Consider the following 17,090-nt stretch of genomic DNA (forward strand, 5'->3'; position numbering starts at 1 on the left):
AGCTGAATCTTTCTCCTTTCTTCAATAAACCTTCTTTTTGTTGTATTATAAGTGTCCACAAGTGCTGTGTGCTTTACAGGACGGGTAGTTTAAGGTAAAACTGTTAAATGAGAGTTCATTCCTCCTTTGGGGGTAGAGGATCTGGAATTTGAGTAGCCAGTGTCAGGGACTGGATATCCCAGGGGAACTATTCAAGGGGATTCAGGGACGGGGGTACACCTATTGTTAACTTGAAAGGCAAAGTCAGAGCTGGCATTGCCCAAAGGAGAGTACTTGGGTGGCTGAAATGCTGGTGGTAGCAGGAGCTAACACCTAGCCACCATGGGGAAGGCTACCAATCACTGGAGGCAGGAGATAACAAGGAGACTTTCTGTCCTAGGTACCCTGAGGTCTCTCTCTCTCACTCACACACACACAGGACTGAATTCCATTTTTAGTTGTGGTCCACTGATCAGGGTGTAAATTTAGCGCTTCACCCCACCCACTTGATTCACAGTAGAGCACCCACTGATGACATTCAGAGTATGGCACAAAGATCAAGAATAGAATTTGGACTTTACATAGTAATGAAGCATTTCATTATTATTATGTATTCATCCAATGCTTTATTGTCACATTCAGAATCATTCAGAATAAAATATACTCCTCTTTAGGACCATGGCAATTTCTGCTTTTTCCTTCACTTCCTTTTCCATCCTCCTTTCTGTGTTCCACTCTGTCATACTTCTCTGCGTCTCCTCCTATCTTACGTATTCCCCTCCCTTCAGCAACTCTCAATTTCCACTCTTGTGAGCTTCACTCTTATCTACTTTCTCATTCAATCTAGAATGAAAATATTAATTTTGACACGTAGAGTGTCATCAATGGGCCTCACGTTAATGCCCCAAATGAGATTAATGAGGATGTGGTGGAATTCACACCTCACAGTGACAACTTCAGGCTCTCTGCAAACTCAGTGATACACTGCATCAATTTACACTCCATGGGTCACATTTTCAAGGGTTTCTTTGCAACACTTGAGTCTGGAAACCTGATTTCAAAAATAAGTTTAGACTTTGCAGAATCTGAATATACCACAAGGGCCACCAAATACATCCAATGGGCCAGTTCCAATCCACGGGCCAGTGTTCAATGTACCTGAACTACAGTACACACCTTCCTCAAATAAACAACAATAGGAAAACACGTCATGTCTTGTGAGATGTACTCTAAGCAGCAGAAACTTTGTATTAAAAGTGAGTGTTTCCCAGTACAGGGAATCTTCTGATAGCTGCATTGGTACAAGTCAGGTTCTTTGTAGCAAGGAGGGGATTGTGGAGGAGAACAACAATGAATACCCATCCCTAAGCTGTTTTTTCTGTAACAACATACCAGAGTCTTAAAAGGGAGCCATTTTTAGACTCTGGTCTCTGATCTTCCATCCTTGTCTTTTTTGGCTTAAAGTGAGGGGGAATGAAGAAATCCACTCATGAAACTTCTGATGGTTTGTCTAGTATGGTCTTCCCAGGAGAACTGCACTGGACCATTTTTATGTCCAATGTTCATTGTCTAGCCAGAAGGCATAGTGTATGCATGTGGTTTTTACACCATAAATTTCATTTCCATTCATTCAGTTCTGATTTTCCAAGTATTTTCAGATCACACTCTCTAGCTTGTGGGTAGATGTTGATGCCTTTCATGTGCCTAAATTTTAATTTTCTCTCATGTCATTCTGAACAATAAGGGTCTACTGGAAAACCGTTTGGTGGAGATTTTCAAAGCAGTCTAGGGAATTTAAAGACACACATTTGAATGGAAGATGTGTATCTAAATCCCCCTAGATCAACATGAAAATCTCAGGTGTTATTTTTCTGTACTGAGAGAGATGTGGGTTAAGATGTAATCAGCAAGTCCATTATAATTTATCTTTGCTACATAGGGCTAAATTTCCAAGAGTGCAGTTTTACTTTGAAAGGCGAGTATAAAAAGACAACTTCTTACGGAATGCACCTGCTTCCTGTGGATATTTAGAGCCATGCTCCTGGCCTTAGGAATAGAAACAAATGGTTGATTTTTTGTCCTGTTCACCCTGCAGAGACAGACCAATCCCAGGAAAGGGAGTTGGATTTCATCCCTTCAGAGCAGATGTGCATTTAAAGTATCATTTACCCCCAACTTCCTCATCTTAATATCTGTTTGGATATAAATAACTTCATCATTTCACTTTTCCAGTGACTGTCAGTAAAGTTATTGTGCGATCACCAACCAAAAAAAAAAAAACCAACAATAAATAAAATAACCACCACTCCCTTATGTTGGTGGCAGTGTTGGTCCCTCTGTTAATTGCATCACCTGTGCTCAGAAAGAGAATCATAGAATATCAGGGTTGGAAGGGACCTCAGGAGATCATCTAGTCCAACCCCCCTGCTCAAAGCAGGACCAATCCCCAGACAGATTTTTGCCCTAGATCCCTAAATGGCCCCCTTAAGGATTGAACTCACAACCCTGGGTTTAGCAGGCCAATGCTCAAACCACTGAGCATCCCTACCCCCATAATAGGCCTATGTTTCTGAAAGGTCTCTGACTCCAGACACTTTCTTCCCAGATGACTGTCACTAGCCATGCTGCTGATAGGAAGAGAGAAGAATAGATGCTTGTGCTACAAGCAGAAGAGGTGTGTGCTGAAGAGGGAACAAACTTCTTCTCCTATGCATAGTTTACTTCTTGTTCTCCAAACTGTAGTTTTGGTGATGTTGCAAATCCTCACTGAAGCTACTTTATTATGTTCTCAGGGATAGGTGAGGTATTAGAACCTGGACAGTGTCCTGCATAATATCTCATATTGTCTATATTTTCTCATCTGTAACTTGCTGAATATTTTAAGCCTCACTGCTTGTTTCTATTATGCATGGATATGAATGTCCATGTTTATAATATTTTTCAGTTTATTGAGGGGAAAAACAAAACAAATCCCACATTAGGGGCTGATACTTAGTCACCCTAAGGCAGGTTTTATACCATTCTCGCAGTGCAAAGACACCTTAAAGTAGATGTAAATTTCATCCACACTCACTTTAAGGTCCCTTTACTCTGCGAGAGTGGTGTAAGGTGGCCTTAGTGTAACTGAAAATTAGGCCCATTATTGTTAGCAATTCAGGTTGTGACACCATTGTCAATCTCCTCCTGTGTCCTGATCCAGTTGTGTTACCCGGAAAATATGCACTGGAAAATATCCCAAAGCCTGCTGCTCCTGAGGAAAATGGTACAATCTCTGTGGAGCTTTTTAGTTATTGTGCTTAAGGTAGCTGGGCTGGGAAGTGCTCTCAACCTAATCTTAGGCAGAATGGGCCAAATTTGCTCCTCTAACTCTACTCTTGGTAGAGTTACACCAATGGTGAATTTGTCCTGTTTTATTGTCATTATTAATTAACAGATGTGCAGAAGCATGCACGTTGGTGTTCAAAGCATAAGAGAGATGCTGTCTCTCCCCTGAAGACTTTCTTATTTAGGGAAGTGATCCTGGAAACACTTACTGCTGAGAGTAGTATTTACTGCCATGAGTAGGCCTATTCAGTTGGGTAGATTACCCACAGGAATGACCAGTATGCCAGGTATAAGTGTTTGTGGGATCAGGCTCTAGAGCAGAGTTGGACAGCTAGAGAAGATTTGTGTCATCAGCTCATAATCATTTCTGCAGAATCATCCATGGCACGATGTAGCCTAGATTAGGATTTTAAAATTCTCAAGCTCTGGTCTATGGGGAGGAGAAGAACATTGTTTACTTTCATGTTTGACCTGCTCCAGGTTGCTTTTTTCTCATGGGAGATTGTAACATTTGGTGACAAATTATAACTTGCTTTTCTGAAGCAGAGTGTCTGTGATGTCTCCATGTGAGGGAGTGAACACAGCCAGAGGAGGGAAATACTTTAAAGAGTCACAGATGCATTTAAAAAAGAGACCAGGGTGACATTAGTAGTGGAAAAAAACCCCTCAAAAACCAAATCCCACTTCATGGAGCCTTTTCCTGAAATAATGAATGGGAGATTATTTAAGCAAAACACTCACAAGTCAGGACATTGGTTTGCTGTGGCCCCCTGAACAATTCAACCACATAGCCCCATGCTGTCCTCTGCAGCAGCATTTCCATCCAGCAAACCTGGAGTGATTGAAATTGAAAACCACTTCCCTTTTTTGGTTAAATGTCAGAGAGCACAAAGGGTTTTGCCTTCAGGCCCCAGCTTGGGGCCGTAGCTCGGTAGTGAAGGTGGAAGGTTTTTTCATCTTTACATTCAAATAAATGTCAGAGTATTTAGCAGTTTTGCCGTCTCTATGAAAGTAGCGATCACCAGACGGCATCAGTGTGTTACAGGCCCTGATTCCTGGCTGAGGCAGAGGAGCACACAGCATGATTCCGGAGGGGAATGCGCTGAGTAGCTTTAAGCCACCTTTGTGTTCTTCCTGATCCTGAGCTTCAGTCCAGTCCTCTGGTATCAATTACAGCAGTCTGAAGGCTGCTCCAACTTGCTCCAGTTGCTAGTGACCATAAATTACCATTGGAGCCGTTAGGGATCACCTGAGTTCTGGGAAGCCCCATCTGTGCCTTCTTTTCCAGAGCCACTACTTTACACCAGCCATAGGGAGGGGAGTTAGCACCAGAGCAACTTCACTGGTATGATCCTTTTGGGCTGGCTATGCTACTGCGTTCCAGAGGTGCTTTGCATAGGGGTCACAGCACAGTTAAGGATCTGGGCCATTTAAGTATTGTCAAGTGCCCTGAACCTTGGCTGGAAAAACAAAGAGAAACAAAGAAATCCTGTTTCTGATACTGACCAGTGTCACAGGCTTTAGAGAAAGATTTAACAGTCTGGCGCCTGGAGGATGTTGTAAGCAGGCACACAGATCTTTCAGTGCTCTCTGGACACACGCTGACTGCAGCCAGCTTCTTGGCAGCATCTTTTGAGGAGGGCATTGCCACTCTTTGGGTCTGTCCTTTTCCGTCATTCCCAACCCAGCCTCCTCTGGCATTTAAAGTGAACTTCCTTCTCTTCTGAGTGCCCGGGAAAGGCAGTGTCCACTGACACTTACCATAACCACTTCCAGAAACTTGACTGTGTTCTGTCTTTCCAGCAGTCTAATTGCATTGAATTCAGTGAGGTTTATCCTGATTTGCACCAGTTCCGGGGGGAGGCAAAGCGGAGCCATAATTATCTTCCATAAAAGCAAAGTTAATTTTGCCTCTAGTAGAGAGTAAAGAGAAAAACCACAAAGTAAATATAAGGGGCCAGATCCTCAATTGTGCCAAATCTCTATTCAGTGCAGCTGAGAAAGGAGGAGATAAAAGAGAGTTGAAGCCACATGTGCTGATCCTGAGGTCAATGGGGCTGCCCCATCCCTTAGTGTAATTTATAGCAGCCTCTGACCTTCTCTAAATTATGCCTGGCTGCAACAGTCCCCAAGGGGAAGCTTCATAGTGATGATCACTGAAATTCAGGGGCACTCTGGCAATTCCCCCTCCCCCAGCAATGTTCTTGACCCATGGGCAGAAGAGGGTAGCATAGAGCTGGCTAGTCCAGCTGGGGATTTCTCTATCTTGCAGATTCCCAAACAGAGGGTTAAGCTGGATTTCTGCCTGCTTCGTACTTTGGAGCATCAGAAAGTTGGTAGTTCAGGGGTTCTGAATCAATAAAGAGACTAGAAATATGCTTAGACTTAATTATATGGGATTTTGGCTAAGCAAGATGCAAACTGTTACTTTTCAGAAAGTCCATTTGTTTCTTCCTTCTACACCATACTGTGTGTCTTTACAGGGCCAGGTTTTGTCTGAGAGCAAGTGGGTCATCATGGGTCTGGCTCCATTACGAAAATAACGCTGTAGGGAGGCCCATTTACATGACAGGTTACAACATATTTTTATTTTAATGTGAAGATGGGACCTAACCAGGATTTAACTGGGTCTTCAGTTTGTGCTCAAGCCTTGGACTTGTGCAAAACTTTAAACTGAACTGCAGACACAGTTATCACCCCATCTACACTATAAACTGGAACTGGATTGTAACTGGTTAGGGAATTAGCTGACCTGTAACTAGACTTGGTAAAAAACACCACAGTTACTACAATGGAACCATGCCATTTTACAACATTTGAGGATATACAATCATAAAATTGATTTCTATCATAATTTTACTTTCTATAGGGTTTCACCCTCTTTCCCTTTGAGATGCCAGTAAAAATAAACTTCTCTGGGAGATGGATTTTTCAGCTGTTTCTTGGCTGATCATCAAATAGTATAATGAATGGAAGGTCACATTAACTTCACTAAAATTTATTTAAGAATACTACTCATATAAGACAGCAAAATATTAACCACCACTGTGCAGTTCTATCCCATGTTGAGGGGTTGGGGGTTGAGAAGGAATCCTTCCTGACCATCACAGATGATTAGTTATGCCTTGAAGCATGAGGATCAATAGCCCTGGTAATTTTACCCTAGCTAATGTCACAGCAGATGATATTCCTTCTCCTATACATGTCTAATTCTTTCTCCTCACCATTTTATTATTTTTTAGGAAATTCAGCTTTCATTTTCAACCCTTTAGCTCACTCTTATCATCCTTTCTGTCTAAACCTGGATTCTCAAAATATTTTTCATTAAAAAGATTGTGAATAAGGAAAACAAAAAAACATTTAAGGGGGACTGGATGATGGCTGATCAGGGAAGGAGGATAATTTTAGAGAAAAGGGAGGTAAGCTGATGGTGGGAAAGGACTTGTCATTGCCGGAAGAGAAGGGGGTAAACGGCTTTTGGTTGGAGGAGATACCAGTGCTGGACATCTCATTTCCTCAGTAGCCATGGTGTTGGCTAATAAGGAGGAAATAGAAAAAAGCAACACCAAGTCTGAACTGTGGTGGGATAATGTGCTGATTCACGCCACATGTACAGGCAGGGCATATTACAACTCCCTTCATCAGCAAGGGCTGTTGCTGTGGTCTGAGAAGAATTCACCCCTGGGAGGGCAGGTAATGCTTCCAGCTTTAATCTTCACTTTGGGTTCCATGGGAGTTCCCCAGACAGATTGCAGTGGGGGTGACCCCAGCCTGGTGTCTATTTTCAGCACCTGCAACTCCCTGCAGTGGAAGGGATGTTTTAGGCACTTTGTGTAGCTGCAGTCCCCTCCATGCAGACTTCCTATCATCCTGTACCAGAGTCTGCACTATCAGCACGTGGCTCAGTGTCCTTGTGAGTGGGTGAGGAAAAGAAGAAAAACAATAGAAGCAAAATAAGGAATTTTCAGAATCTGCCTCTTTTAGTTACTGAGTTCATTCTTGGTTTCTCTCAAGTCTCCTCACTTCATTCCCATGGTGTCTGGCTGCCCTGACTTTGCTCACATTGTGTCTGACATTAATGGTAGGACTGCTAGCCCTGGGGGGTTTGTGTAAGTAACAATACATATTTATTTGGTGAATTTAATGATGGTGAAAGATGCCAGTTTGATATCCATCCCTTATAGAATGAAGTTCTTGATTTAACCATAGAGCTGGTACAACACAGGCAGGCCGCACAGAACAAGCTTCCCAGATGCTCTGCGTCACCCATTACTGTACATTACCTTGGCCCTGCTCCGGAGATATCACTACTACAAGTGACAATCTCAATAGTCCATTCATGCCTGGACCTCTCCTCTTAAACTGCCAAAAAGGAACCCTTTTTTGTGTCAGCTGGCTCATTGGGACCTCCACTGTCTCATTTCACACTAATCTGTTTTCAGGTGGCCATCACTTTTGGATACTAGTGAGCTGCTCTGGATACAAATTCATGGTGGAAAGGTGAAAGGGTCCATGTCCCATGAGCAGGCCACCTCGTTTAAAAAAAATAAACAGAAAAATTACATTTGATCCCTGAGTTAATCATTATCTGATATTTCTGTAAAATAAGGATGAAAAGAAATCAAGTCAATGGAATAACCAATAATTGAAAACAACCATTATATTTTATTATTTATTCAGATTTAACTAATAAAAAGACAATTATAGAAAACCTGTAGGCACCCTGATAATTAACGCTCAAGCAACATTTAAAAGTAACCTTTCAGAAATGAACAAATCTCAGTATGGCTAGCAGGTGAGCTAAATAAAAAAAATGCTCCTTTTCACCTCAATAACCTTTGAATTTGTTAAAGTTCATGCTAGAAAATGCTGCTGTGAATTTCAGTTTTCCAGGTTATCAGCATCTGCCAGGAAGAGAATGTAAAACTCAAAGAGAAGGAGAAAGCTCTGCAAACAAATTTCTCAAGCAGGCTGCAAGAAATAAGAGACAGTTTGTGTTTGGAAGGGGAAACGAAGAATAAAAATAATGGTAAACAAGTTTGTTATACACCTGGACTAAATCTTGTGTCCCAGGATGAGTAATAACACAGGGCAATAGCAATGCAATAGTCCCTTCACACACAGCATCTCATGCTAATCCTGAACTCAGTAAGACCGTTGCTGAGTAAGCAGGGACTAAGGCGAGAAATGAGGTGTAAGGGAGTTCCGTTTCTAGGACACTTTCTATTTTTATCCTCTCTGATGAAATTGCTTACAACATCGATAATTAGAGCCTGTCATGATGGTGACACCAACCCACAAAGAACTGGAGTGAGATTAACCAATTTGTTACACAGAATGTGAAATGTCAGCTGAGAACAGTAACCTTACAGTGTTCAAGAGTGGTAAATCAGGATTGCACTCCTGTTCTGTCTCTGGGGTCGGGGTTGGTGACAGGGGCACAGCAGAAAGAAGGGAAGTGTGTTGGAGTGTGGAAGGGGCACCGTGCTCATTCTTTTGGGAGGTAGGAGTGCCTCATATCCCTCAAGATTAACTCCTCTGACTAACTAAGGGGCAGTACTAATGGTCGTCTAAGACAAATTCAACATGGCACCTAAACGGAAGGGTGGGTTAGATGAATCAGAAAACATTGGCAAAAAAACAAAACAAAACAAAACAGGAATGATCTTTAGGGTCTTTGATTGTGAAGCAGGGAATCAGCCCCAGGGAGATGGGGCAAAAGTAACTTACTTTGGAACTTCTGAAAAGAGATCTATTATCCAAATCTTACTGGTTGGAGAAAAAACTGAGCAGGGTGATTGGCAATAATTGGAAATAGCCCCCATTTCACAAAACTGTTGTGCAGGGAGAAATCAGATTGAAAATGTGCCTGATTTTTTTTCCACGACTCATAAAACTATAACATTTATTTGTGAACACCACATGTTGCTGGTGGCCTATATGTTGTACATTCTTTGGCTCTCTGTCCTCTGGTCAGTTCAAGATTGTTAGTACAGTGTATTCACTAATGTCAGCTAGTTCTTCAAGCAATCAGACATCTGCCATTTCCTTGGGAGACTATTCCATGGTCCAGTTAACCTCCATCCAAAGTATCAACATGGGGAAGGCAATGTCTGACAATGCCCAAATGAGGTCAGTGTTGACAGGTTTTGCTCTGTTTTTACTTAATCAAATTTCTTTTGACCACAATGGAACTTTGACTCAGCGAGGACTGAGTAAAATCTGAGTAAGATCTCAGTATTTGGAGTCATGGAGAATTAGGGTCACAGACATCACAACTCTTTGATTACCTTGCCATCTCAAGCCAATAGCTGTAGTCCTCATTTTCTCCACATCACAGCATGGGATTAAAACCAGAATGATGATTTTTCTCTTTTCTCCAGGAATGAGTTGTATACTCTGCCCCACAAACTGGCAACAAATGGGAGACAACACCTGTTACTACAATTCTTCAGAGAAGAAGACATGGAACGGGAGTCTGTGCCTCACAACATTCCACCCTTCTCATGATAAAAGACAAGGAGAAGCTGGTTTGTTCCCCAGGCCAACCCAGTTTCCTTTTATATTTCTGTTTAACTTTCAGAAGTCCCCACAAAACAGAAAATATGTTTTGGCTAGTGTGTCTCCAGCAATTCAATATCCCCAGACTCTGTACAGTAGGCCAGATCCATGCACATTAGCATAATTAGCATAGTTCCAAAGATGTCATTGTATAACAAGGGTTACTGCCAGGTATAGCGTATTAATCAGAAACTGTTTATGTGAGACTATTGAATCGCAACATGGTTACAAGCATTGAGTATTCCACAAAGGCTTTTTACCCTCTCAGAGGCAGAGGATTGACCAGAGCTTTAAGAAGTACAGTTGTCCTGTTCTCCTGGCTGGTAGAGGGATGTAGGGGAGAGGTTTTCAAAGTTACAAACCAGGTGGGCAGAGACAGTCCTACTCAAAGGCATACATTAGAAACAGGCCTGGATTGAGGTTGCAGGATATTACATGTGTCATAGTGCAGGTTAATTGCACCTGCATTTCCACACCATGGACCAGCAAGGACACCAGCTTTCTTGGGTGGAGACCAGCACCTCTCTCCCTTCTATCTGAGGTATTTTAGGGCTGCACAGTCCCCTGCCTACACTATAATATCCCCCAGCAAGGTAGATGACCTAAACAGCTAGCATCTGCACTTTGCTTTTTCTCCAGAGGCTATAAACAGCATAAATGCCCACAGTTATAAGTTACCATACAACCCTTTTTAATCGAGTACATTTATTCTTAAGCATTACAGAGAACATATCTTAAAACAATAAAAGAACCCACATGCATCCTAGTAAGCTTACCAGAGATCACCCCCAACTCCAACAAGGGCTCAGTTAGGTGAGCTGTTCTTCAGACCATATCAAGGGTTTTTTTCTGTTTGTAACAGCTTCAACCTGGAACAATGCACTCATGAAAATGTTCATCTTTCCTTTATACCTGTAGGGCCTTCATCTTCAGATTTCTTGGATCAGGTAATCAGTAGACAACGGTTCTCTCCTCAGGGTGTAGCTTCAAAAGGTTGGGCTTTTGAATAACCAGAGGGGGATACATTTTCATTCACCTTCACCTAGATATTCCCACTTAACTCTTTTTGTCCCAAAAGTTCATTTTTGTCTTGTACATTATTGAAAATAGCCCTTTGAAGCTCAACACTTCCCAAGGTTTACATTAGCAATGTCTGTCCCCTAGAGATGTTATGTACAATCCCACATTAATACATGAACTTTGCATTTTCAGTACAATGGACTCCAAATACACTTACACTTCATTCAGTAGGGGTTTTTCAAGGTTATTGCAGGGAATTGCCATATCTGACTTGTATCCTTCACAAGGGTGCTAGCCGAATCCATGGACTTATTTTCTGGACAGATTAATTCCCTGGATGGTGTTTTCGCCATGACCTTTAATAATTTCCCATTCCAAGTCCTCAGATAATAAACGTGCTAGCAAGCCAGCATAAATCCTTTGAAGTTCCGTACAGTGTCATTTCTCCCTTCTTCCCCTTGTTACCATTTGACAAACATCCTGTATAATTTTTCTCCCCTTCTTTCCCTTATTATATCAAAAGCTTTGGGTGTAAACGTGAGACCTGGTTCTCCCACTCCCACCTGCAACCTGATTTCTTGGTAGCATGTGTGGCTTTCCTTTATCCGCCAAGGGGCTGGCTGCTCCAATGATGGTTTGAAGTTACACACATCCCTTAAAAATATTACAAGCAACAATTCTTTGGACCAAATATGGAAGGGATGCCTCCCTATGAAGTGGCTCTCATACATGTTCTACTCTTATCAACAGAGGGGTCAGGCGAAGAAGAATCTTCAAACCTCCGCTATAGCCAAATTCCTCTTTCTCCTTCTCCTCCCCAGAGGTCAAGGCCCAGGGACTCTGGTGGCCTAACCTCAGCTTCCCTAATGGGAGAAGGAGGAGTCTTGATGCCCTACCCCACTTGGGAGAGGGAGTCTTTTGTTCCTCAAACCCTGAGTCAAGGTGAGCAGAATTCTTTCTCTTACCATGCCCAGGGTCCTTTACATTTTTACAGACCATCAGGCAGTCAGAGACTGTAGGAAGAAATTCCCCTTTCTTTCTGGCTATAATTACTTTCCTTCTTTCCCTGGAGTATGAAGCTGTCTCTCCAAGTCCCAAGGACCAGTCGCTTACCCCTCGTCAACTGCACTTTAGATCTTCCACCAAAGACAACACTTGAAGCTGTGGTTAGTTCTTTGGCTGCATGTGTGTGTTCTCCCTGTGTGCTGTCCCAGCTCTGAGCAGACAGACAGCACAGAAGACCTCGAGCAAATGGCCCAATGACCACAAGATCCATTAAGGTGCAAAGGGGGTTTTCTGTTCATAACAGCTTCAAACTGGAACAAGTGCACTCATGAAAATGTTTGTCTTTCCTTTATCCCTGTAGGGCCTTGATCTTCAGATTTCTTGGATCAGGTAATCAGTAGACAATGGTTCTCTCCTCAGGACATAGCTTTAAAAGGCTTGGTTTTTGCATAAATAGAGGAGGGTAAATTTGCATTCACCTCCACCTCGAGATTCCCACTTAATTATTTTTGTCCCAGAAATTCATTTTTGTCTATGACACTGTTTAATAGAGTTATACGAAACTCATAACACTTCACAAGCTTTACATTGGCTACATGCCCTTCCAGAGAAATTACATACACTTCCACAATAATACGTTGGGTTTTTAATACAAAGGACCCCAAATACAACTAAACTTTATTCAACAAGGTTTTTCGAGAGTATTGCAGGAAATTGCCTTATCTGTCACTACATGCACATAAACAAACCAAGTAAGTTTCATTTTAACAAACACCTTTAATCCTCCTTCTCCCTAGAGGGAGTATTTTATAAATGGGAAATATATCAAATAGCTTCCAATATCTTTGATGGTGAAAAAGCAAATCTATTTTAGGTGGGAGATCTCAGCAATCTCATTTGGTTGTTAAAATCTGATTCTGTCTTTTTGTAGGAGTAGACACGACAAATATACAAAAAGGGGGAGAGAGACAGGAGTAGCAGAGGAGAGAAAATCAGGGCTTCTGTCTTTGGGTTAAGGTTCAAGTATTAGAAGATCACAACCACAGCATGTGTGTCACATGACCTTAGTATTCACTGCTGGGTCTGGGTCCTCTGAAAAAACACCAGGAGGGGTTGCTCTTATTTGCCTCTCACCAGACTGTAGAAGGCAAAAATTCCCCTTGAGGCAGGTTATTCTCAAAAGTTTTTCCACCGTCAGTTCCCAACTGTACATAGGCGTCACAGCTACTTTGCCTACAACAGGCCTGGCCAGCAACAGACTAGGAGGCTCCCACCTCCTTCTGTGCCTGACCTTTCCCTTTCCCTTTCCCTTTCCCTTTCCCTTTCCCTATCCCTTCCCTCCCTTTATCTGGCTTCCTAACAGCCTTTATAGTTCTGGGCTAATAAGACTGGCAGGAGCAGCCAGTTACCAACCAGGCAGGTGGAGTAGTGATTTTTTTCTAACTCTTGTCTAAAAGTCACATCTTATGCAAGTATTAGATAAGACTCAAAAAAATGTGTGAAATAATTTTATAAATTCACAGTGAAATCAGTCTTTCTGGCATTGGCCAGTCTAGGGAGGCAGTTGGATAAGGTAAAATCTAAGACTGGACTTTCCCAGCTCTAATATCTGTGAGGTTACAAAAATACAAAAAGTTACTATACGTATTTATGTCACTTAGCATTGCATAACTCTTTTCTCCAGCTAACCAGCATGTTTGTGTTCAGATATGTCAGAACCCATCATATTTCAAAATGGTGTCTCAAGTTTCTCCTACAGCACTTGAATGGTCCTGCAAGCATAGAAAGAGGGCTATAGCTCAGTTGTCATAATTACCGTTCTGCGATAATTTCTTTCAATGACTTCCAGCAGTGTTACTGAACCTACAAACTTATGAACTTCTTGTTGTTGTTTTTTTTTTAAATTGTCCTCATTTCCTCATAGGAAAATGTTAGTCGATATTGTATTGAAGAGCATTACTGGATTGGATTATCACGACGTAACACTGAAAGGCCTGGTTGGTTTTGGGAGGACCCCACAGCTCTTTCTACATCAGAAAAGGGGTAAGTTTTAATAACTTGGGGCAAGATTTTCATCAATGAGTACCTGAAGTTGGGCTATGTCGATACTTAGGCATGAGCAGGTACCAACAGTGATAAGTACCATTGAGTTAGACCCACTACTTTGCAAACCCTTCCCACAGTGTCCCCTCACTAATGACAAGGAGCCCCCAATCCAACCCAACCTTCCAACATTCCTCTTCCCAAGCAGCCATTTGGGGGGCGGAGGAGGGTGGAATATAGGCACTTCACTGAGAAGCTGTAAATCTCTCTGTCTCTCATTTTCCCTGGCACCTGTCAGTGGGGAGGGGAGTGCTGTGGAGGATATTCCTGGTGCCTGTCAGATAAGTGCTGTGTGCTGCCATCCAAGCAACCTGAGGGTGATTCCTTGGGCCCAGTCTCTCACTGCTTTTAGGCTGTGCCTAGGAACACTGTGGAGGCTGGATCTAGTAACATAGGAATTAGTGCTCTACAGTGCCCTGTGGGTGACCCATCTAAGATTAAATCCTCAGTTTCTCTCACAACTTAAGCCGCCACTGGGGCTGCGAGCATGGTAAATTCAGGTCTATCATCGTAGGGGGTCAGTGCACAGCACTGTGTCATTTCTCCAAAGCACTGAAGAGCTTATGTGCATTTAGGGTATGCTGGAGCTGACGGTGTAATTTGCAGCTCGGGTAGATATACCTGTGCTAGCTCTGAATGAGCTACTACAGATATACCTATATGAGCCAGTGCTGATTGAGGTAGCATGCGGGGGGGAGGAGAGGAAGGGGGGAGGGAGAGGGAGAAGCAATGTAATCATTGCTGTAAAAATGGCAGGACAGGCTTGTTACCACATATACAATCCCATGTGAAAGCCCGTCCTGCCACCTTTTAGACACTAGTTTAATCAGAGCTAGTGTAGGTTTGTCTATCTGAGCTGGAAATTACATCTCCAGCTCTAGTGTAGATGTACCTCAGAGTGACTAACAATTCTTTTGAAGATGACCCTGTCTGATAATAATTATACATGTAACACAAATGTGGTATGGTGTAATAAAACTGTGTTTTGTTTTCTAGAATCTCTGTTTACAGTGTCAAGAATCCCTGTGCATATCTGTGGGATAAATACATTTATGCGGACCAGCGCTGTGATGAGAACAATTTCTGGATCTGTGAGAAGGCACCCATCCAGCTGTGGTTCACAGACAATCAGTATAGTTTATCAGTTTATTATGGTTTATCAGTATGAAATGTTTATTTATTAGCAGTGGGAAGAAGCTCTGCGAGCTCTGTTTTGAGTTGTGAGATTTGGGGTTCTGTAAAGTTTCCAAATGAGCATTTAAATAGGCGTTTAGCATCATAATAGGCACTGTCATTTTCATTGTTTTAGGATGCCTTTACAAAAGTCATATGCAAACACTACACACATTGTTAAGGTCATATGACCCCCCCCAGAGAATGTACAAAATCTGTTAATCCAGCTCTGAAATGTGAAAAAATTGAAACGAAACTCTGGAGTAAAAATAAACTACTACATTTAAATATGGAAAGACCTATCTGGTTTCAACTTGTCCATCCCTGGAAGCCCAGTGTATGATTGCTCCCTATTGCCCATTTCTCAGATTGGGCATCATTTGCTATGGGGAAAGGCTGACAGTTGCCTTCCACCAACCAGGGTTTGCCCAACCCCTCTGTTTGTCAGTACCTCCCGCCCGCCCCGATTTTGAACGTGCTCATTAGGAAAGCAATAATTGTCTGCTATTTGGGACGGAGAATGGTCTATCTGCTGATCCAATTTTGCTTCCTCCAGAGTTTTCCTCAAATGATGTCTCTGTTCCCAGAGGTTTCTCTACTGCAGGTTTCAGTAACTCAGGTGTTGAGGCTTCAGCCACTTCCATTCAGGAGACTCTTCTGCATTCTCATTGATTTTACTTCAACAAAACATTTCCTGATCACCAGCCTAAACATTTCTCTTTCCTACAGTTTTATCACACACCAGTTACACGCTCCAGCAACCCTAACCAAATTCCTCTGCCAATCTGATGTTTTCATGCATCACATATTTCTACAGAGTGGCATTGTTTTTCACCAGTAAGTCATCACTTAGCCAATTATGCACAGGTAGCTCTTTTAATCTGTTCTTATAAGCAAGGCTGTATTTTAGTCACAGGTATTTTTAGTAAAAGTTATGGACAGGTTACGGGCAGTAAACAAAAATCTGTGATGTCCGTGACCTCTCTGAAAAACACGGAGCCTTACTTATCAGTCAATCCCTCCAGCCCACGAACCATTTCATGGGGGAATGGGGATGTAGAAAGTGAGCTACACTCCTTTTTCAGAGTAGTTCTCTATTGTACATCTAATAATATTGTAGGACATATTGAAGATACTCTGAATACAATGTACAGAAAACCTCTGGATTGCTTGGTAAACTGGGCACAAGATAACAATCTGTGTTTTAATACCACTACATGTAAAGTTATATGTCTAGGAATAAAAACTGTAGGCCATACTTACAGGATGGGGAACTCTGTCCTGGGAAGCAGTGACTCTTAAAAAGACTTGAGGGATGTAGTGGATAATCAGCTAATAGTCTCAAGGAGCTCGATCTATTTAGTTTAAGACACAGAAATTTAAGGGATGGCTTGATCAGTCTATAAGTGCTGACATGAGGAACAAATATTTGATAATAGACTCTTTAATCTAGCAGACATAGGTATAACAAGATCCACTGGCTGGAAGTTGAAGCTAGGTAAATTCAGATTGGAAATATAACATACAATGGTTAAGTACCCTCACTAATAAAAAAAAGTAACAACTTATCAAGTGTTGTGGTGGATTCTCCATCACTGGCACTTTTAAAATCAAGACTGGATGTTTTTCCTAAAAGAACTGCTCGGGTTCAGCTATGTCCAAGTAGTACAAATCAGGGAGCTTCTATAGCCTGTGTTATACAGGAGGTCAGACTAGACGATCACAGAGGTCCTTTCTGGCCTCAGAATACTGTAGCTTGCTTTTTAAATAATATATGGAAATATATCAGAGGGGTAGCCGAGTTCGTCTGAATCTGTAAAAGCTTATGCTCCCAATACTTCTGTTAGTCTTAAAGGTGCCACAGGACCCTCTGTTGCTTTTTATGGAAATATACCTATCTCAGAGAACCGGAAGGGACCCCAAAA

At 42.1% G+C, this 17,090-nt stretch overlaps 1 pseudogene; it reads left to right on the forward strand.

Annotated features, from left to right (window-relative positions):
- The first annotated feature begins 6,828 nt into the window (after nucleotides 1–6,828).
- Nucleotides 6,829–15,377, forward strand: LOC112060375 (C-type lectin domain family 12 member B-like; annotated as a pseudogene).
- Nucleotides 15,378–17,090: the final 1,713 nt, after the last annotated feature.

Source organism: Chrysemys picta, chromosome 1 (genome assembly GCF_011386835.1).
Source record: "Chrysemys picta bellii isolate R12L10 chromosome 1, ASM1138683v2, whole genome shotgun sequence".
In the NCBI taxonomy this organism is placed as follows: domain Eukaryota; kingdom Metazoa; phylum Chordata; order Testudines; family Emydidae; genus Chrysemys; species Chrysemys picta.